Source organism: Lepisosteus platostomus, chromosome 9, assembly GCF_059453375.1.
Source record: "Lepisosteus platostomus isolate fLepPlt1 chromosome 9, fLepPlt1.hap1, whole genome shotgun sequence".
Taxonomy (NCBI): Eukaryota; Metazoa; Chordata; class Actinopteri; order Semionotiformes; family Lepisosteidae; genus Lepisosteus; species Lepisosteus platostomus.
In genome coordinates, this window is record NC_142619.1 from 28,184,153 (window position 1) to 28,206,795 (window position 22,643).

The 22,643-nt window shown below is 38.2% G+C and overlaps 1 protein-coding gene across 1 annotated transcript in view; it reads right to left on the bottom strand.

Moving 5' to 3' along the window:
- Positions 1–11,348, bottom strand: part of cnot2 (CCR4-NOT transcription complex, subunit 2) — an 82,719-nt gene extending 71,371 nt beyond the window's left edge. The window contains exon 1 of the mRNA XM_088644562.1: positions 10,828–11,348. The gene's annotated coding sequence lies outside the window, so the exon portion shown is untranslated. The remainder of the gene's footprint in view (positions 1–10,827) is intronic.
- Positions 11,349–22,643: the final 11,295 nt, after the last annotated feature.

The following is a 22,643-nucleotide window of genomic DNA, read 5'->3' on the forward strand; positions in this document are numbered from 1 at the left end:
CATTACAGCAAGACTGTTTTATTAAACTAATGCGCCCTGTCCTTATGTGGTTACAGATACAAAGAATCTGCAAAATATAAGTCAATATTTTTGAATCCTTCAAATTTCTAAACGTCCACTCCATACTTCACACAATGATGCTAAAATATACAAAGCAGAATTCAAGATTTTACAGCGGTGGGGAAAAAAAAGTGTCATTTCATTCCCTTAAAGGTCATTTCTATGCAACCCAACAGTATTTTAAGCTGCAACACTTTCAATTTTAAATATTGTTTTCACATACTGTATATCCTTTCCTCTTCAGTGATAAAGCTTCATCTTTTTCAACCTTTAGCAACTCTGACCAAGCTTTATGTCCAGCTCTCCAGAGCAGCTGGCCGTAGAAAACCTAGACAGGTGGTTCTGCATTGTGACTTTCTGCCACGCGATTTCGTACTCTGATAGCGATAGCACATTGCTCTTATCAGTTACTGAAACTTCTGCTGTCAGCCTTCGGCCACCTTTTCAGTACAAAGATACATGTGATAAAGTGCATCTTTACATTGTGAATACGCAGGTCTGTACTTATGTAAAAGCATCTCCTAGAGAACAAATGAAGGAAAATTCATCCTTCAGAGCCACTATATGGCTCTGGCTCGCTGTTTGTTGGAATCTCTTGCGGCAGTTCCAAAGCTTGGCTCTTTGCGGGCGCTATCACAATAGAGCAGAAAATGATACCAGTGAGCATGAATCAGTGTCATAATGTATTATCAGGATCACACTACATATTTCACAAGACTGTCTCACTACCTGGATTGTTGGAAGTTTGTTGGCAGAATACAACCCTCCATTCTGAAAAAAACAGGGGCATTAAATCTATATCACATGCAACAGAAAATACACACTGGAAGCTTTCTACCTAATAAGGCGTGGGCAGTAAATTTATGGTCAGTGCACACAACCACTCAGTCTAAAAGCCTAAACCCCAGTGAAGAACAGTATAGATTATTATGCTGGGGAATATTCTACAGAGGTCAAAGGCTGAAAGCGTCACCTTGTCAAAGACATGCACTAAAACACATGGATACTCTTCACATCACTCTCACAGGAGTGCCTTTAAATAAAAGCAGTCTGTGCTGACTGACATGCAGAAAAGGCTAAAGAACGGAAAGAAAAGCAGCCTTTTACCAGCTCAGTGGAAAGAAAGTGAGACGGGTCGGATTTTTCTGGACAAGTTCTGCAGCGCTTGCATTTCCATGCTTTCTCGTTTGAAAACTTTTGCAAAAAAGCAGAGAGGGCGTGCAAGACATTCTTCACCTTTTAAATGCCTCCTCACAACAGGCAGAAACCAGAGTTGCAACTCATTTGCCGGTGGGCTGTACATGAACACATCAAACCTTACACACCGTAATGAATTCGTAAGCTGCTCCATTTATTCTGTAGGCACAAATATGAGCTTCTTGAGTTTAAAGGGTGTCATTTACCATGAGTTTGAGAGAGGAGCTGTTTTGGCACACATGCTGCAAAGGAACGAGTAGAGGTTAATTCCATACCGAAAAGCAGAAAGAACCGCCTTCAGACCTGAAAGTGGCTCAACAGCTAAAGTACCGAGTCCCCCCCCCCATGTGTGAAGAAGGCTCAAACAACAAACAACAAAACATCACTTTTCAGTGTGGAATTAAGCTCAGCTTCGTTTTCTACCCTGTTTTGAAGAAAACAATTTGTTATTGCTTTACAAAATGGTTCAATTTGCCTTTAAATGTCAGCTGCAGGAAAAAAAAAATGTAATTCCATTTCATTACCCGAGATGTCACCGGTCTTACTCATCTATTCCAAACTATCCAATACACAGAAAAACTCTGCACAAATCTGAAGTAGCTTCCTGAAGACAGGATAACATACGTAGTAGGCGTACAGGCAAAGTTTGTGGCTTGTGCATAGGGTAACCAATCTCGAATCCGTACGTCTGCATGATCTTAAATACCATCAACTGTGTAAATAAAATGCAGCTGTGGGCCATGACATTTTTATCAACTCTCTCTAAAGTAAATTTAGATGTATAGCAGAGAGTTCAGAAAAGGCTTATGTCTGTGGCTTAAACTAAACTTAGCAAATGGGCTCTGGGTTTTATTCCCCACAGCCCTGGAGAGCAGTGGAGAAAAGCTGTCTTTGTATAGTTTCATTTCACCAAAAACTCTGTACATAACTCAGAACATTTCCGCACACTACAGTGCTCGCCTCTCGTCTCAGCCAACTGCCAAAAACATCAAACAAAACATAAAATGTGCGTATGTTCCATTTATAAATTCTTTACCTAGAATCGATTAAAAGAACATTAATACAGAGGTAAGACACACAGTCAGTAATCCATATGAATATTTAATAACGTCTATTAACAAATCTCTGATTGTTCTAATATATTGATCACAGCAGGGATAATCATTTATACAGCAGGGATATTTTGCATTTATACATTACATGCCCTCATGTCTTTTATGCAGTTGCTATCTGTATCTGTCTGCTATTTCTGCAAAGCATTTTTTGCAGAAACAAACTTTTGCTATTTTGGCATCATTTTTATTTTTATGTAGATCTTTTCGGGTTACCAATAATTTAGAAGTTGCCACTGATCTTGTAAATGAGTTATATATTATAAGATGTGCACTCAAATTAAATTATCCAATAACATTAAGCCTCCAAAACACTCCAGGGCAACATGCACAATACTTTACATTCAAACACAGGGTTACACGATTGTTTCTGTTTAAAAGTATTATAGAGATGACACAGGGAGGCTTTTTATATTTTTAATTTTACTTTTTAACATTCTATGATCAATAAACTAGAGCAAAGAAAAACACCTTGCTCAACAAACTAAAAAATGTCCACTCTATATTTTTTGGGCTATACAGAAAACACATTTATTTAACCCTGACGGACAGCCTTTTCATTTAAGCAATTAACGTTAAATGGTTTATGTAACTTCTTTGTGTAACTGGACATGGACCTTTAACATTTTTACATAATAGAAATTAACCAGTAAACTTATAGTATTGTGGCTGTGAAGAGACTACACACTAAGAGACCATGAATAATGTACATGCGTTCATATTTTCATATGAAATAACACTGGAGGAACCACAGAACTGTTTTACTACTGCTTCCCAAAAACACATGAGCAAATCTTTCGCTTTAGATAGTTGCGAATATTGGTTGATGAGTCACACTTACAAAAACACTACTAAGCAGCCAAAATTAACATGAGTACTCAGTGACAAATACTAATTACACACCAACTACTAATTTAAAAAGAGTGCTCAGATGTAATCTTAACCAGCCCTAGGGCAGCACATTACATGTGAAACTACTATTGGAAAAAGGCGTAGCATTTGTACTGTTAGAAAAGGCAGTTTTACAAATAACTGCAGACGATTAAGTAGTTATTCACTTATTAACTAAACTTGTGAATAGTTTTCCAGTGATTTCAGAGATGTGTGAGAAAGCTTTTTCTAAATAAGTCACAAAATGTAAACTCTCATCATATGTTTTTGACTGAATTGAAGTTAACTATTGCTATATAGAGAAATGTCTTCTGGGGTACTTCGAGACAGGATGGTTTAATAACTGCCTTAAAATGCAAGTATAGAAGAAGAAAAAGAAATCTGTAAACTGCAGTATGCCTTTCTTGATATGAATACTGGCGTTAGTGTATAGTAGACATGCAACACTGGCACTGACTATTACTACTGTGGCCAGGAAGGGGTGCTCACCCTGTGGTCCCTGTGGGTCCTAATGCCCCAGTATAGTGATGGGGACACTATACTGTAAACAGGCGCCGTCCTTCGGACTGAGACGTAAAACCGAGGTCCTGACTCTCTGTGGTCATTAAAAATCTCAGGGCGTTTCTCGAAAAGAGTAGGGGTGTAACCCCAGCTTCCTGGCAAAATTTCTAATTGGTCCTTATCAATCATGGCCTCCTAATAATCCCCATCTATGAATTGGCTTCGTTACTCTGCTACCCGTATTACACACTACTACGGATGGGCTTTAAGGACAAATTTTCATCTAAGCAAAGGCTTAATGCTGAATTTTCAAATTCATGTATTTTAATGCAAGGCTGGTTTAAATCCTGGTCTCTTTTACTGTGTTCCAGCTCGATCAGCAAGCTATAACAACCCAACCCTTACTGGAGAGCTGACATTACAGAACATCACCTAGTATACAACTGGAGGTTCTTTCCATTTAAATGACAGGATTACAACTTTTAACCCAATTAAGCAGCTAATTAAGTCCATTAGGTCATCAATGCAAAAAAAAAGCTTTTGTTCCAAAAGTTGGAATATAAACCTAAAGATACTGAGGCCCTTCAAGGAGAGGATATGTACACAACTCATTTACATCTGTACTCATCATTCCTCTGAATGAAAGCACAGCTCCTTTGTCTTTCATACATTCAAAGCTTTAGAAAAGTAGCTCTCTGTACTGCTGCACAATGCTATGCATGCAAAAGTTTTAAATCAATTGATGGAAGTTTGATAGCCTACAGTAGGTAAAAGCAAAGCTACCAATTAACTCATGTTTTCAGATGTGTATACTTTTCTAACACTTCAGCGAGGAAAACCGAATACCCTTTTGTGTAAAACACATTCACTCGTTGTGTAGACATGGACGATTGAGATCCTCCACTCCAAACTCGTGCTGTAATTGTGTTAATCCTCCTGTTTGAGAAGCCAATTTTAAAAGGCACTATGTTAAATTTTACTTTTTTATTATTTTTAAATCAAAGTATGTGCCTTTGAAGAAATAAAGATTCCTTCTCTTGCATTTTCTTCTTTGTGACGCAGTAACAAATGTGGTGACAAAGACGAATGAGCTTGAGAACTAAGGAGAGAGAGAACCGAGACCTGCATGGCATGGGCTCACCACAAAAAGGACCGGCGTCTTGAAATTGGGCCTGGCAGCTGGATTAACTCGCAAACACCCCATGACTTTGAAAGCCTCTCTTAAAAGGAGTTCCTGAAATTCAAACAATATACCGCACACCCTCGGTTTCACAGACTAATAGGGTAAGGGGGGTCCATTATTACAAAAAGACTGTTAAATCTTGAGTGGCATTTTTACAACCCAAAAACACAATATTAGAAGAGACAATAAATATACATCATACCCATCCCCATCAAACTCGAAGAAGGCTCCAAAGCCGAAATGTTGTTTCCTTTCTTCTCTTTTCAGCAAAGAATAAACCTTTACTTGTTCCTTTGCAGCCTACGCATGCTGACACAGCTACCCACCTGAACTACTATCATACACATATATATATATATGCTTTCTGGATCTATTTGACTTATGTTTTTAACACCATCAACAATTTCTGTGCCTTTTTATCATAAATATATAAGCTCTTCGTTTCATATGTCCTAAATCTACAATATAAAATTATCTTAAGCACACGGAACACAAACAGCCCCATTGTCAGTAACAGACCTACCCCTATAGGGCATCATGATATATTTGATTTATAAGACAATGTAGTATTTATTTTACCTTGTTTTATTATGTACATTTGTACATTTTACAGAATTATTTTACATATTGTTACAACACATTTACTTTTATTTCTTCTATTTTGACCTATTATTAAGAATAAACAAAGCCTGTTTATTCCAGACTAGTTGCTTTGCCGGACTTTGTCCAGCATATATGATTTAACCGACAAAATCACATAGCACATTTAGGCTGTTAAATCTGAAATCCGTTAAACTGACTGAGGGCTTGCTGTACTTAAATGAGGTTTGCCACACTATCAATCAAATGACACACTCCCGTCAAGTCATATGAAGAGAAGACTGGATTACACAATGGTACAACAAAATTGGCTACCATTTTGTCATTTTTTTTGCAGGTTTCCCATTTCACAACATGGTGAATAACTCAATGGGCATGTTCCTTGTGGTACTATACAACTGTTCTCCAAACCTCACCTGGCACGAGGACAAAGGAATAGCTTACTGCGCCCTTGCTTCTGGACAAGTAAGAAAAGCAAAGGATAGAGTTTTCAAACTGTGGCCAAAACAACAGTAAAGCTTCTTTCTGCCCCTTGTGTCAGGAGAAAAAACAAATATTTTACAACTCCTTACATTTAAGCAGAAGAGAACGGGATCAAATTTTTACTCAATACAGCAGAAATGTTTGGTGCACAGTAAAACAATACCCACAAGCGACAGACAAGTGCAAGATATTAAAATGGTTTCTTTGAGATTTGACACTCTAGTTCAATACGAGTGCGGTCTTAACATCGCAAGGGAGAGACAAGGGTTTGATTTTCATGCTCAGTTTTAAAATGCTCAGATGTGCAATTTTGTGGTAAGTTTGTCTTTGTAATATTAAAAGGAGTTACAGGGGAAAATGAGAGGACATTTTAAGTGAAGGCAACTTCTTGCCAAAGTTATTATTTTCAGCAAAGCATTTGTCAAAGATTCCCAAAATGCCTAAAAGTGAAGTTGCACTGTTGGCATTTAACAGCCCTTTATACACAGGTGAGTTTGCTGAGTTTTAGTGACCACAGTAAAAGCTTTACTATTTGGCACTGGTCATTTCCCAGGAATGCCAGTTAAGCAAAATTTAAGAAGGTGATAACACTAATACTACTGTTTCAGAATGCACTGTACAAACATACACAAGCTGAAAGTTACAAGAGTCAGCATTGCTCTACAGTACATCCACACATGCAACTGCTATTACCTTACTGTAGTGATAACAGTATACTATTACATTATTAAAGTGTCCAGGACTTTGATAAACCTAAATCAAGCAAGAACCATTCCAGACAGTTAGGCATCCCAGAACCTTAATTCCTCATGTTGGCTTAATTTTCACATCACTAGGACATATTTCAGCCATGACTAAAAGGATAACACTGTAAAGCCAGAGGAAAAATTCCAGACAACGCACACACAAGAGAAGATCCGCACGCGAGGCAATGCGGAAGACTGAGGCCGCACAGAGAACCTCGGAAGGTGGAAATATTTGGAGATGAAGCTAGGAAAAGAAGATGCACCATATCTGAACCATAGTTTCCCTGCACAGTATCGGAATTTAACACATGAGGCCAGAGGACGCAAGATGGGCAGAAACAGGAATTCTCCCGGCCAGTAACGGATGATTTTGAATTGGCTTAGGGAGAAAATGCCGGTTAGCAGAGAAACCCGGTTAGGAAAAAGCCAGATGGAAAAACTTTCATTGTAATTTGGGGATAAACGTATTTCAGACTGAGCTGTTGAGATGCGAGATGGTGACAGACAGGCTGATTGCATGCAAGATTATGGAAACAATAATTAGAGCTCAACCTGGGGATCATTTATAATAAGCGGGCTCCAGGAGATAACCAACTACAGGGAATGCATAACTAACCTGCCAGAATTCCTTAAACAGCACCAGTAATGGATACAAACAGAACATATGATATGGTATGTTCAATAACTGCCATCATGAAAGATGAATTCTTAAATTGTAGGAGGCAGACATTCAAGGTGATGTAGGGACTGACAAAAGACCAATGGCTGGAAAACACTAAATAGGGGATGAATGGTCAAATTGGCGTGATTTAGTACCACAGAGATCTGCATTAGGATCACTGTTCCTCCTAATTTATATTAAAATGAATATTTGGATAGTAAGTACACTACTCAGATTCGCAGATCACATTTTCATGATGGCAAGTCTTCTGATCATTTTCAACTTTCAGCCACTGTGAAGAAGCAATAAAAAGGAAACTGTACGTAAACATACATAGATATGTGTATAATTTAAAACAAGGTATAAGATTACTGTAAAATACTACACCTTTCTATCCAGACCTTATGCAGGATACTGTGTATAATTTTGGAAAAAGTTTAACTGCACTCAGAAAAAAAGACTTTACGCCCTTCTTCACCTAAAGATGGAAAAAAAAGAATAGGTTTGTGGGTCACTTGACTTAGGAACCAAACAGTGCCATTAAGACCACCACCTAAAACTGGAAATGAACTCCTCAAACAGCCTACTTGATGGACCTATCAAAACTAAAACTCCATTCTGGAGTGGAGATTACTACAGCTTTCACTAAATTCTCACTTTTACCTTTATTACTAAATCTGCTTGTCTGCCAGCACAGAAGTGAAGTGTTATCTCATCTCAAAAGTGCTAATTGTCACCTTATTATGGGTAAGCCAATCTCATCAAGGATGAACACCACATGTTGTGTCCACCTACATGCAGGCTCGGTGAAAATTCAAACTGTGGTTTAAGGGAAATGGCAATAATGAGTCTAAACTATACCCTCCTCTTCTAACCCTTCAATTCGTCCCATGTTGGAATGGGAAAACTAAACTCAACTAATTTGCTGCATAATGTTTGACATTGTAGTGTAAAACGGCCTATTATTCCAAAAAGGTTTCAACCCTTTAGGGGTTGTGCCAAGCAAAGAACTAAATGTGTTTTTGAAACAATGAAGTAAAAACAGACTGGTTACACTTTTCTGACCATGAAGGAGCACAAAACCTAAACTCAAGTACACACCATAGATGTCACTATGACAAAACATAGATTTCTTTTTGCAAAATAATGGTGAAACTAACATTAAGACTACAATTATTTATTCACTGGGGAAAGCAACCAAACACCACAAACATCAATAGATATGTTCATTCACAAAACTTGCAGACCAACAAAAAACCTCAGAGGTTTTGTATTTTTCCTTAATATAACGAAAAGTTGTAACGAAAAGCAGACCCAATATTGAATGCAGAACCCCACAAAATAAATACAGAACTTTAACGTTTCACAAAATATTGCCTAAATATTTAGAAATTACATTTGTGTAATTCTATTGAGTGTTGTTCTCAGGCTTTTGTCATTTATAGTTTAGTCATATTAACTTACACTAGATAATAAGTGCAGTTACATCATGAAACAAAATATAAAATGTTTACAACTACACCTAAAATGCCTTTTTATACTATCATTTTTCAAATGAAAACCTACTGATACCTTTCAGTGCGGAAACTCAAAAGCAAGAACAAATATGACGTAGAATATTCTATATGGAAATATACCGCTTAAAACGTCCAAAGCTATCTTTCCAAAACTGTTGCAACAGCTTGGGAATGCTTGGGAGGGCGCTCACATTTTAATAATTCACAAGAGTAAAAAATCGTAATAACTCCTCGGATTTGATCATTTCCCTCCATTCTCTATACAGAAAAAAAAAAACATTATAGATTGGTAGCCATCGGAAGGAAACCCAGAGGGTTCTTAAATTCTCAGGCTGCCCAGACATTCCAGGCCGCCACTAGTTATGAAAACTAAAATCTCACGAACTGTAACAATGCAAAAAGTGCAAATCGCAGCAAGCCGAAAAGTGAATCACCTGAGCCCACTCCGTAACAGCGCGTTAAACCGGTCACGTGCTCCTGAGCCGACACGTATATAGCTTTCAAAACTGGAAATCAACCATCATTCGAACTGTCACGGTACAATAAAAGAAGCAATGCTCTATGTATGGATGAATAACGGCACTCTCTCGTAACCTGCAATCAGTAGCTCGGTCCTGCACTCTCCTTCAAACCACGAATTCAAAAATGTGAAATAAAAAAGGAAGTTAAGCTACGTTTGAGGGGTGTGCTTAAAATTGTTTGCTGTAGAACGACCGACATACTTCAAAATAGATTTAATATGCCCATGTATGCTTTAATAGTGTTAGAAGGTCTTGAAGAACAGGTTATTCTAATTGTTTAACAAACTCCTAGTATTCCCCGAAAACCGGCGCTAACAAGCGTATACGTGTGTTCCGGCCCACAGCGCTCGTACAGCTACAGTACTGTAACATAACGGCAGTGGATTTTCGTCCTCTCGTTGAGCGCCGAAACTGTATCCCGGGGCTACGTGCAAAAATACCGATCCAACTTTCAGCAACAAATGAAGAAAGTTGTGCATATAGCCTTGCAACATCTCTTATATCGTTGAGCACAATGCACATCGTTAAGGTTTTATTTTTCCAGCAGTAGAATAACAGGGCTCCGGGATTATGGGAGCACAACACAGAACTCGGTACCAGACTATTTCAGTTTCACAAATAAAAGCGAAACCCCAGCTAATAAAAAAAATCCAAATTAAGGACAACGAAGCACCGCTTGAAAAAAAGAAACTATGGGGGCGGGGGGGTACAAAACTTCACACATTCACCGATCGCTTCCGGCAACGGGCAGCCGCATTTTTAATAAGGCATCCTAGCTTTGCAATAAATGTATTTTCCACATCCACCTGAACTTGCACGGTAAAAAAGATCGGTCACTTGAACTTTACGAAACAATATAATCTCAAGCCTGCGGTGGGGATAAAACACCGTGCAAACCGTAACTCTCAGGATAACCTATGCGATTTTTATAAATATGTGGAATCCAGGGGGTGTTTGATGTGGAATCTACAGCCTCCGTTTCGATTTGCTAAGCGCTTTGTTTGGGAATAATATGTCCTGCTGTAGGCCCGCTCGGGGTGTTTTACCGGTCATATGTGGCTCTGTAGTATTTTATTCACACACTGTAGTACCATAAAGAAGGGGGCTGCTGTGCGGGGTTGGGCCTGCTCTGTCGCCTTCCCTCGGCTCCCTATCCGTCCCTCTCGATTTATACAGCCCCAGACAAAAACCAGCAGCGAGAAAGAAACCCGCTCGGAGTGAACCCCGCCAGTCGGCTCGGATCCCTCCCGAACCGGCACGGCCGTGATCAGAAAAGGTTCTGGACCGGGTTGCGCCGGTTCCCCGGTGGTCAAAACGAGATATTGTAGAAATAAATCAGAGAAAAAAACACTCACCGCATTAATTTCTCTTCTCCTCGCAGATCCAAGATGGCTGTGTATCTACAGCCGAGGATGCTGGGTGAACGACCTTTACCCTCTGACCCCACAGCGACCCTCAGCGCCATCGCCGGCGCCCGGTGCTGCTTCCTGAGGAGCTGTGGTGGAATAGACGCTGGAAGAGCAGTGGGGTGGAAGGTGGACGATGAAGGAGATAGTATTGTCGGATTAAGAAACAATCGGCGGTGTCTTTTTTTCGTTGAAGGGGTTTAACTTCCAGAATTAGATCCATCTTTAAAACACGAAGCGTGGGATGTAAACTGGATCGTTCACTTACATTCTGTGCGCGTCCCGTTCCTGTAGCCCAGATGACAGCAGCAGAGAGCACGAGATTTAAACGTGTACATTTCTTTATTTCTGGTCTTTCCTTTGGAAGCTTCGTGTCTTCTGTATTCTGTGGTGAACAGCCACCGGTGCTGGAGAGATGTGCCTTTAATGTTGAACCTTGGGAAGGAAAGCCTTCATTAACTCTTTTCTCTGTAGATCAGACGTATTGCTTTCGGAGGATACCATGTTTTGTAAGTAAAATTCCTGATGGTCTCTAGTATATTTACGATTGTTTTTTTCCCCTCTGGGTGTTTTCTTCATCTCATTATTGGTGTCAATGCAAATTCACGCACAAAATCAATAAAATTAATGATATTAAGTAATTTTCTTGCATATTGTGTTCAAAACGTTACAAGAAGAGACTGCGAAAAGACTGAATATTTCGTTATTTCTTACCGCTTTAACATATCCTTATATTAACGAAAATCGTGTATAGTTTGTGCAGTTAATATCTTGTAGGCGATGGTGCGACGAGAATTTGAAAAATGTTGAGCCTCAGCTCCTGCATTGCGTCGGATTTTCAAGTTTAAAGGCTATGTTAAGCGGAGAAGGCTCAAATCACATATACTCTGTATTGTGACATTTTGTATTATGTAATTAAGTTTAGATAAATAAAATCTGCTATGGCTTTCTTCTTAAGTATCTGAAAATTCTGTCACCTCCACTCTTCTGGAAACGAATCGTTCTACTTTTATCAATTTAGATATTTTATTACAAGTATTTCCTATTTGTGATTGTTTTTTCCTTTTTAAGCTGTTTGTTCGTTTCTTTAGGCTTCACTCGAAGATTTTCAGATGTCTTTTGTTTGTATTTTTGTCATTATTAAAAATGTGAAAATGTGTGCCGGAAGAGTCTGATTTGTTAGCAGTGCGCAGAAAAGCCTCATCATCACCACACTGTGTCCAATTGCAAAACAAAATGCAGTCAACGATTTTAAAGAACTGAAAGCCTACACCCATACATGCGAGGTGTATTCCCCTCCCTTCTTATAAGACAGCTACAACTGAGAACTACAGATCGTCGGAATTAAAAAGGATACATACAAACAGCTGAGTCAGATAATTCGAGGTCAGGCCTTTATAGCTGACAATCAGAACAGAAAATAAATGGGATACCCTTTTATCTTTTTTACAGTTTCAATGACCAGAATGTTGTAGTTTTCTTGACATTTATTTATTGACTGCCAATAATAGCTATTTTTGATCCCTTTGAGATACAAACACACAGCTCTACTCAATTTTAAAGTGGCAAGATCATCTAATTATAAAATGCATATGCAAATATTGTCTGGTCTAAAGACACGCAGTTAGAAGTCATAGAATAGCTGTGATTATACTGGGATTTGAACTATGGGGACAGACATTATCAGGATTCCAGACTCCTGGCAGAGTCTTAACTGCATAAACTTGCCTTACAGCAGGGTCCCGAAGCTGGAGGGCCGGTTTGTCTATAAATGTTCACTCCAGCTAGGCTTGTAACACCCCCAGTTGGTTCATTATTGGCTTAATTGGATCAAGTTAACAGCTTCCTCCAGTTCTTGAAGTGGTGTTTCAGATACCTGGAAAACCCACACACTGAACACAAAACACAATAGTATGAAAATTAGGTCACAGATTCAGTGTCCTGTCAGTTCTGAGTACCTACAGTGGTTGATTCCATAACATTTGTGAAGCTATCTATTGTCATTCCAAAGCTTCCACTTGAAAAATGCTTGTTTTAATAATTATTGTTAATGAGCAAGGGTGGCACAGTGGTAAGCATAGCTGTGTTGCAGAGCTGGGGTCCTGGGTTTAATTTTGGACCAGTATACTATCCACAATGATATTTGTACATTCTCTTCATGTCTATATGGTTTCCTCTGGTTTGCTCCCACAGTCCAACAACATACCGATAGGTTAATTAGGTTATCTGATGTGCGGTGGACACACAGATGTGGTTCAGATGTGTTTGATTGTGTTTGAAGGCATCTTGAAGGGTGCCAATAAGTTTGTCATCTGTGTTTTTCAGGTAAAACTGTATTACGTGTTTACAATTAAACTTTGAAATGAAAAAAAATGTTTTAGAAATAAATGACAAGTGTCCCCCCTAACATATGAGTATTAAATATCTGTCATTATCTATGTGGTTTATTTTATTATGATTTTTTTCTTCATTCTTGGGTGCCAATAATTCCTGAGTCCACCGTATATAAATGTAAGGAATTATTATTATTTTTAATATTGTTATTGTTTATTTGGCTTCTGTGGAAACTGGCCCTGATGTGAGCGTATGCATATTTGCGTATCTGCCCTGTGACAGACAGACATCCCATCCAGAGTGTACTCTGCCTTGTGCCTGATGCTTGCTGGGATAGGCTCCGGCCCCCCTGCAACCCTGAAATGGATGCAGTGGTAAGAAAATGGATGGATGAATTGATGTTAGTGTGCATGTCCATTCCAAGTGTAGATTGGAAGAAAATACGTTTCTTTGTAGAACAGTATGCCATTACAATATGTAGGGTTTCTTCAATAAGATTTTTTTTTGCATTGAAATTCTAGTGGAGGTGCTTCAGTAACAGATGATCAGCAATGAAGATGATGTATGAAAAAGACTGTAAGATGCAGTTTTCTATACTTGTAAGGACCCACAAAAATCCACCAGATTTGATAACATTGAGCGAATTAGGAAATAATTTCTAATATCCTCTTCGCAAATTCTCCCTAATAATGTAATCTGTCTTTCTGCGTTAAAAATGAGTAGAATCTATTTTTATGTTTGACACTCTTTTGGTGTGTACAGACCTGTATACAGAAATGTACAGTATGAACTAGTAATATTTTAAAGACATTGGTATTTAATTTAAAATTCAAAGCAGAAGTGGGCAGCTTTTAATTCCAAAAGCAAGTCTTTTGCCCATTTTTCATTATACATGTCTATTGCATTTTCCTGTTTCCTTTAAAACCCGCATAAACACATTTTACTTAGCCCTCCCATCACCTAGAAATGACGTTTGATGCATTCATTAAAGTGGGAGTTATAAATCATGCTCCTTGGTAGAGACTATAGGTCATTGTCGTCTACCCCTGAAAGAAAGCTGAATCCTGACTGAAGCTACACGATGATATGCTGGAATCCTGTCCCATTCAGTTCCACATTCCGAGCCTGCATGCTTGCATCTCTTACACCAAAAATAAACAACCATTCGTTTTTGTGACAAATCAGAGATTTGTACCTTAGAAAGGACGGCCAGAAAACTTTATACAAAAATGTATAGAACTACTGATTTCGTTATCTTTTTCAGGTAACGGGCATTGTACAACCTTACAGTTCCATCATTACATCCAAGCCTTTGTCTTGAAATGTGTGGTATCATATTTCTATTCAGTGCTTTATTATACAGTAGATTTTCTATACGCTGTAGGAATTCTAGATGCATTCCTACTTCATTTTACCTTATTAAAACGTCACTTATTTCTAACAAATTGAGGAACATTGTTTAAGTAGTTGTGCAAATGACAGTAACTGAAACGAAGGAGAAACATACTATACTTCCCTGCTGTAATACATCTCTTTATATTGTGAGCACCGTTGCAATATTTTATAGTGTAAAAATACAGTGCATAATATCTACAAGACTTAGACTTCTATTTGAGGAAAGTAATAGTTTAAAGGTCAAGTTTTTTATATCATATCTGCAGACACTATTTGAAATTCGGTGTATGGCCATTTGTTGCCTGTAGTGCAGCACTGTGGCAGACTTGCACACGGTGAAAGGCAAGAAAAAGTCTCTAGAGAGCAGAAACCCGTACTCTAACAGAATGTCACATTCAGTGTATCACATGGAAACAGAACAATCTTCCTAGGAGAAAATGTACTTGCTTTCTAAACTTTTTACTTCGCTTTTCTTGCTATTGTGAAATACTGAGCTGACATACCTTCTACACAGCTTAATATAAAGGCTGAAGAAGCTCCTGAAGTACCTGAAGAAGGCTCCACGGCCGAAACGTTGTGTTCTCTTTCTTCTTTTTTTCAACATGGAATAAACCTATTACTTGTTCCTTTGCAGCCTACGCATGCTGACGCAGCTACCCACCTTAATATAAAGTGCTGTGTTTTAGTCCTGTGCTTAATTATTAGAAGCAGTTAACAGTTAATTTATCATTAGCCTTTGATTAGTCTTTATCATTTAAGTTTTCAGTCCCAAGGAAACTCCCTTTTAGGTGATCTCATGTCCTCTGTCCTTGTGTTGCTCTTGATCTTGAAGTTAACCCCTGGAGTCAATGTTCAGTCCCTGAAGTGTGAAATTCTCTTGTGAACAAGCAGACCTGGCCCTGTACCGTGATCAGCGTGATAGTTTGGGCAGAGGCACACTCACATATCCACAAAATCAGCAATGGAAGTTTTACATTTTTTTTTCTCTACCCTATAGTAAAAAACGATAAATATATACATATTCCATTGAAATACACCATTCTCTTTTTCAGACACATGTTTTCACCTCCTGAAATCAGTTACATTTTCTTTCAATTGCATTATGCTAAACATTACTGAAGAAAACTTTCTTTAAAACATTCTTCTACATATATAACAGAGCAAATTGAACTGCATACTATTCAGCTCAAAATATGTATGAATTAAATAGGGCCTGCAGTATTAGGGCATATAGGTCCTATAGTCTGTATTACTGAGAAGAAAATGTATTTACAAGAAAAACTATTTTGTGAACTCTACTCCTAATATATGTTTTAAATTTATCCAAATAATGTTAGGTTTGTTTCCTAAATGTATAGTAATGTTACATATTGTGAAACATTTGTAAATGTGTGGCTTCTGCTAGCTTTATGGATTTCAAAATATTTCTAAAATGTCTCATGCATGAAGTGAAAAAAGATCTAACAAATAGTTCTGTTTCTTTACTCCTTTTTAATACAGCATGTTTCTCATTAAAGATCTTAGAACAAGAACCTTCTGCTTGTTCCCCAGTCACTGATTCATAGTTATTTAACTATTTGCTCAGTTACACATATTTAACTGCTAGTAAGAAACTTTGTAGTTCACGAATTTGAAATACATGCATTTCTTTTTGCTTTGCTTGTAAAAAATCCAAGTCCCCTCATTTCTCTGGCGTGAGAAATAAATATATGACCCGTTCATTTCTCAAGTAAAACATATTCTATCCATCCATTTTTTATTTACCACTTCAGGTAATTCAGGGTCAGTGGGGAGCTGGAGCCTGTCACGGCAAGCAACAGACACAAGGCAGAGTACACCCTGGACAGGACACCAGCCCATCGCAAGGCAGACAGATACAGACACTCACACACTCACACCAGGGCCAATTTTCCCAGAAGCCAATCAAACTTCCAGTATGTCTTAGGATTGTGGGAGGAAGTCAGAGCACCTGGAGTAAATCCAACATGCAAACTCCACATAGATAGCACACCAGAACCTGAACCCAGCGTCCCAGCACCACAAGGCTTCAATGCTAATCACTGCACCACCACTCTGCCCTGTAACATTTTCAAATACCGAAATTCCCTCTTTACAACTTGAAATAAAGGGCCCCAAAATGTTTAAGGCATTTCAGTATAACAGTAAGGCTTCAATGGCACGATACAAAACTCGTCTGAAACCACAAATTGTGTGAAAAAAAACGAGCAAGATTCAGTTTGTGATCACTTTCACTGTGTAATCTTCAATGCAGTGTTCTGTTTTAGAAATAGTTTTATATATAATTCTGATATTCTGAATGAAAGCGAGGAATAAGGAATAATATATTAATAAGTTATACGTTCTACAGCACCAAACATAAGTCTGGCAGGTTAGTAATGCATCAAAATGTGTCAAAAAGACTTTCATTCTGTGAGGCAGATACTGTATCTTTAGCCTGGTTTCATGTTTTTAATTTCTGTGTGAGATTCATATTTACAGTATAACTATGTTAACCTCTTGAGCAGAGTTGGATGAACATTAGGGATGAGTTGGGGACATTTAAAATCATTAGCAGAAGACTTTTTCCATTATCCTTAGCTGCATTGAATGATCTATGCTGCAATAACTTTAATGCCACCCTATGTGGGGTGATTATATTGCACTACTTGCAGAGGTTCTGAGCTGAATAATTCTCATGTTCAATGCCAGATCCAATCTTGATTGTTAACAGTTAATTAAGCATGACTTTCATTGCCCCACAGAGCACTTAAATATCTTATACCTACAAAAACAAAAAACACTCACATATCTGACTTAGTTAATTGATAAGGAACAAGTAAAGGTTTATTCCGTGCTGAAAAGAGAAGAAAAGAAACATAACGTTTCGGCAGCCAACGTTTTGTATCACTCAGCAGTGTCTCCCTTACACACTGTTTAAGGTGACAGACTAAAATACCAGTCTCCTTACATAAGCAAAAGGAGCAGACACATAAACTATATACAGTACACATATACTGCACATGTACAACAACATAACATATTCAGACACATATACTGTACCTCTTCTGCTCTTTAAAACTTTAATGAAAAGTAAACCCACTGGTTAATTCATTCAGAAAAATCATTGATCATTGTGGAGCCACTTGTTATCCAGCACAAAACTCTCACATGATTCATCTGGCCTCTCTGACTTTGTTTCTTGCTGTGCACAGTTGGAGCCTCAGGCCTGGGCTATGTGTCTGCGTTTAGTACAGGATGGGAGGGATTTAGAGAATCCAGAGAAGGGATCTGTTGCTCCACACAAAGGTGGGGACCCACAGAAGGGCACAACCCAATAGGAAGCAGCTCCAGCACCACATTTTGGAAAGAATAATGCACTGCATTCAACTGGTGCTGTGTTTAGCGTGTCTACAGTATGGAAAAACAGAAGAATCTTGTCATACTCATTCTCACCAAAGGCCTTGGCATTCCATTTGGACTTCTAATGCAACAGGTGGATCAGAGGAACAGGCTATTACCACTCGCTGAGGTAGAACAACCCGTTCCACCTGCACTTTCAAGATTTGCTATTTAAGATTACCTTGTGGAGTGCCACAACGCTTAGTCCTAATGATTCGTTGCTTGTCTCAGTATTCTCATCATATTTATCCTCCATGCTCTGACTGTGTTTGGATGATCTAGTTTCTCTCTCCACTTCTCTCTTTGGTACTTCTCTGGTTTTGATTTTCCCCTGCCTTCAGATTACGGTTCTGGACTGTGTTTTGTTTTTGCCTGGCCGATTGCTTACCTTTGCCTGCTTCTGGATCTAGTCTCTATCCTCTAATCACTGCACCATATTGTAAGAACAACGATCTCACACTTCCTACACAATGTTTGTCAATTCTTTACAGTATCCATAGCACTGTTTGGATTTTTTGGGAACAGCAAAGCCTCTATATTTGAAACTCAGTAATAGCTCCTAATGTCTATGTGATTTTTCCTGCTGTTTCCTTCTTCTAAGCATGAACCTACGTCACCTGTATCAACCTGCTTGTACAGTACATTATATCATGGAGGACTGTATGGTATGCTACACATTTTCAGCCATCATTAAAAACCTCTGAATCTGAATTAAAAATGGGTAAAGGAATTTGTCTTTCACATACCCTAGCTTGCTCTCCATGAGACACACAGTCACAAAGACAGGGAGAGAGAAGCTTGGGGTCAGAGCGCAGGGTCAGACATTTATACGGCGTCCCAGGGGCAGCTGGGGTTAAGGGCCTTACTTAGGGGCCCAACGGACTAGGATTCCTCTGCCAGCCACGGGATACGAACCGACAACCTTCTAGCCACAGGCACAGATCCTTAGCCACAGAGCCTCCACACCACCCACTACTGCCCAGTAGTGGTAATAAGACCTTTAAGTGATTTTTAATTAACAGCTATTTGCTTAAGGAGGACTCCTGTAGGAGGAGAACAGAATCGAAATCAGATGTGCTCGATTTCTACACTCCAAAACAGGGATTTTATTAGCAAAAAATAAATAAATCATGTTTGACCACACACAGGAAATTTAAAGTTCCCCAAATGGAAAAAATAAAAACCAGGTTTAATGTCAGTGAATGGTTCTCTATTTTCCTCCATACAGTAGGTCAGGTGTCCAACCATGGCCCCAGAAACACAGAGCATTTGTTTTCTTTTTAGTTGAGCTGTGCTGTAATTTAACTGGTAGCATAATTTAGCAGAAATTCTTCAATAGGACTCAGGAGCCTGTTTTTGTAGCGTTGTACGTATTACTGAAGTGAAGTCAGTTTTGTTTTTTGCTTGAATCCTCTTTTCCTTGGTAAGAAGGAAAAGTGGTATCTCTTTCAAAACCATTTGCATCAGTAGTGAGAGCACTGGTACTGTAGACCTTGACGTTCTTGTACAGAGAATCTGTCACCATATGTTGTTTCAAAGTTTTGTTTTATAATACACTATTACAGAGACTGAGAACTTTGATACTAGAAATGTTTAAAAGCCTGTCTTTCTTAATATATGGCATATGCACTCTGTAACATGATAAGAACACAAGTTGGAGAAAATACACAGGACATTCTTCAATATTGCAAGATACAAGTCATTAATGTTATGTCACTGTCAAGTTAGTATTCTATGGAAGGTTAACTCTTTGATTCAGCTACATCTTTAAACTGGAAAAAATAAATTGTAAAGTTTTTGCAGCACGGTCAGACTCTTTTCAGGGTATCCAGACACTGGAGGTTCTGGCCTGTGTGTGCTTCATGAAGATCACGACAGTGTTCTGCGAAGGGATCAGATTTCCCTTCCTTTTTCTCTTTACAACAGATTGAAGTTGTAATGTGTGCTTTATGCCAGCAATGCAAAACCCACTACTTGCAGAACTGGATTTACATACTCTTTACATTAAACTACTCCAGACAACTGCTTCTTATTGTTTTCTGTCCTAAATCATTTGGACTGATTTTAAAGTATTTTAAAGATAAAAGGGTACTCTGTGGTATTTGAAATATACACATTGTTTCATATTGTTTTCTCCTGTACCATATGAATTTCCAAAATATCCGGGACGACATTTTACCTACTTTGGGTTATAAATCAAATATGGACCACTAACACAAATTTCCAAATTTCACCATCTCACACCAGCACTCCTTAATGATACTTCAAAAAAGGTGTAAATACTCGTGTAGTGTTCCACCAGGGTAGGAATCAAGTATGTGTTCTGGGATTTCAGAGCTAAGCTAAAGCAATATTTGCAGTTTTTCAATCAAAAGTCAAAAGCTTGATCTTGCATACAGTGCCTTTAATACTGTCCCTGAACCACAGGGTGTGAGTGAGATCAGTGCTTTTAGCTCAAAAACCCTTAGGATACCCTCATACATCTTGAAACAAAGTAAACCTACAGTATCACAATCGGTCACAAAGGTCCACTTCAAATTTACTAAAAAAATAAAGATATATTTCAATTAAGGCATGACCTGGTCTTGCAGGGCCACAGTGCTAAATCATTATTCACTTTATCCCTTAGATCTTTTTAAATCGCCAACACCTTTAGAACTAAGAAAGAACTATACGCCAATAACTAGTGGAACCAGTTGGGTAAGAGCAGAGCTGGAAACGAATACTGCAGATACAGCAACAGCCTAGGACTATGACTGGACACTGAGGAATCTGAAGTCCTGGAGGATTTTCTGGTTTTTGTGGACTTCATAATAACCGTCATTAGCTTCACTCTCTGAAGTGTTTGGGAATTAACTCTTCACGAACATGCTCGCAGACTTCTGTGTACAGAAAAGCATTGTACTGTGAACTCAGTAAATATGTTTTGGCTTACCACATATTCAAATTCAGAATATAATGGGCTCTTGTACAGATACTATGCTGACAGGAGAGATTGTGAATGTAATTTTTGGAAACATGAGGGATATTAAAGTAAAGCGATACTGTAAATATGAAAGTTTTTAAGAGCACAATTAAATAATAACAAACAAGGTTTTATAGCCAGACAAAAGCTGATTTACTGCATAGGCAGACCTCCATTGATTATGTCTAAGCTACATTCACAAATTACACCAAAAGCCAGACGTAACCCTGAATCGACAGAAGCGTTTGTGTTTTCTAGCCTCATCCTGTCAATTCCCAGAAACTGTGCAATTTTGGGCCAATTCAGTACAGTCCTTAAGGAAACCAGGTTTCTGCTACAGTGATGTTAATGGACCTAATGATGTTAAACACTTGTACTGACTACCATGCCATTAAAAAATCCCATGGTACTTTTCAAAAGAGCCATCACAGCAAATTCCCCCTTCCCTGCCTTATTGGAGGTGTCCTCTCCTATATATTAAGCTCTGTTTTGAAAAGCACTTTATAAATGCAATTTATTGTATTACAATAACAGAAATAAGTGGAGAAATCAGAGGGTTCTTTTGTTATATTTCCATCTCCAATATAAATTTATAAATGTAATTAATAATATATCAGAATATTCTTAATCAACTTATCATTTATTATCCAAACAGAAAGACAAAAAAATGCCCTTGTATCCAAGTGGTTCAATTACACCAATATTATGAAATTCTGATTTTCTGAGAACACTTGTTCTGCACATGGATTTTCTAGACATGAACATGTCTAGATCCTGTAGCTCATCCTGTAGTCCTGTGGAATCTTGTGTGTTATTGTGCATGTAATGTCCTTAAATCTAGTGTGTATTCTCTTCATAGTGCCTTGTGTATTATGAGTGGAAATAATTACAGAATATCAATTTTTATTAAGTAAAACTCTGTTTGCAAGGTGGCCAGGAATGATAGGTTATGCAGAGATGTGCCAGGATTATAAATTGCCGATGCTGAGAAACAGTGACTCAGAGTGTAAAAACAATCAATTTGCAGTATAAATAGAGACGTGACATCCTTTACATAAATCAAAACCGAACATAAAGTACCTTGTGAAAGCGGGCTGTTGAGACACAGTGAAAGCTGAATATGTACAACTTGGTGATGTGGAGCAAAAATATGCCAGGCTGTGTGCAGAATTATGCAATTTATGAATGTATGTAAATTGAAATCAAATTTGATGAATTTATTAATCAATTCACTATAAATGCAATTCAAGATAAACTTCAAAGCATATCTACCTGACACAGTATAGTTCTGCCACTATTTATGCCATAAATCATGTTAGCCCTAATAAGGGCTAACATCTATTCTCTCCTCCAATGGAAGTCAATAAAGATCTTCTTAAAGTTACTTCAATCTACAATTCTCTATATATGAATATAAATCAGCCTCCTCCTTCCTAGCCTCCACACGCTGTTTGTTTTTGCTGTGTCACAAGGTAGTGGTAGCTACTTGACTCCTCTGCTCCAGGAATGCTGCAGATCTGGTAAACTAGGCACCACTGAGTTACTTTAATAACAATAACACTTACACATACAGCATAAACTTTGCAAAACAACTACTGTAATTCTATGCATCCATAAGCAGCTATTTATGTGAACTTTCCTTACTCCATCTGGCTGATGAATCTAGCAGCTC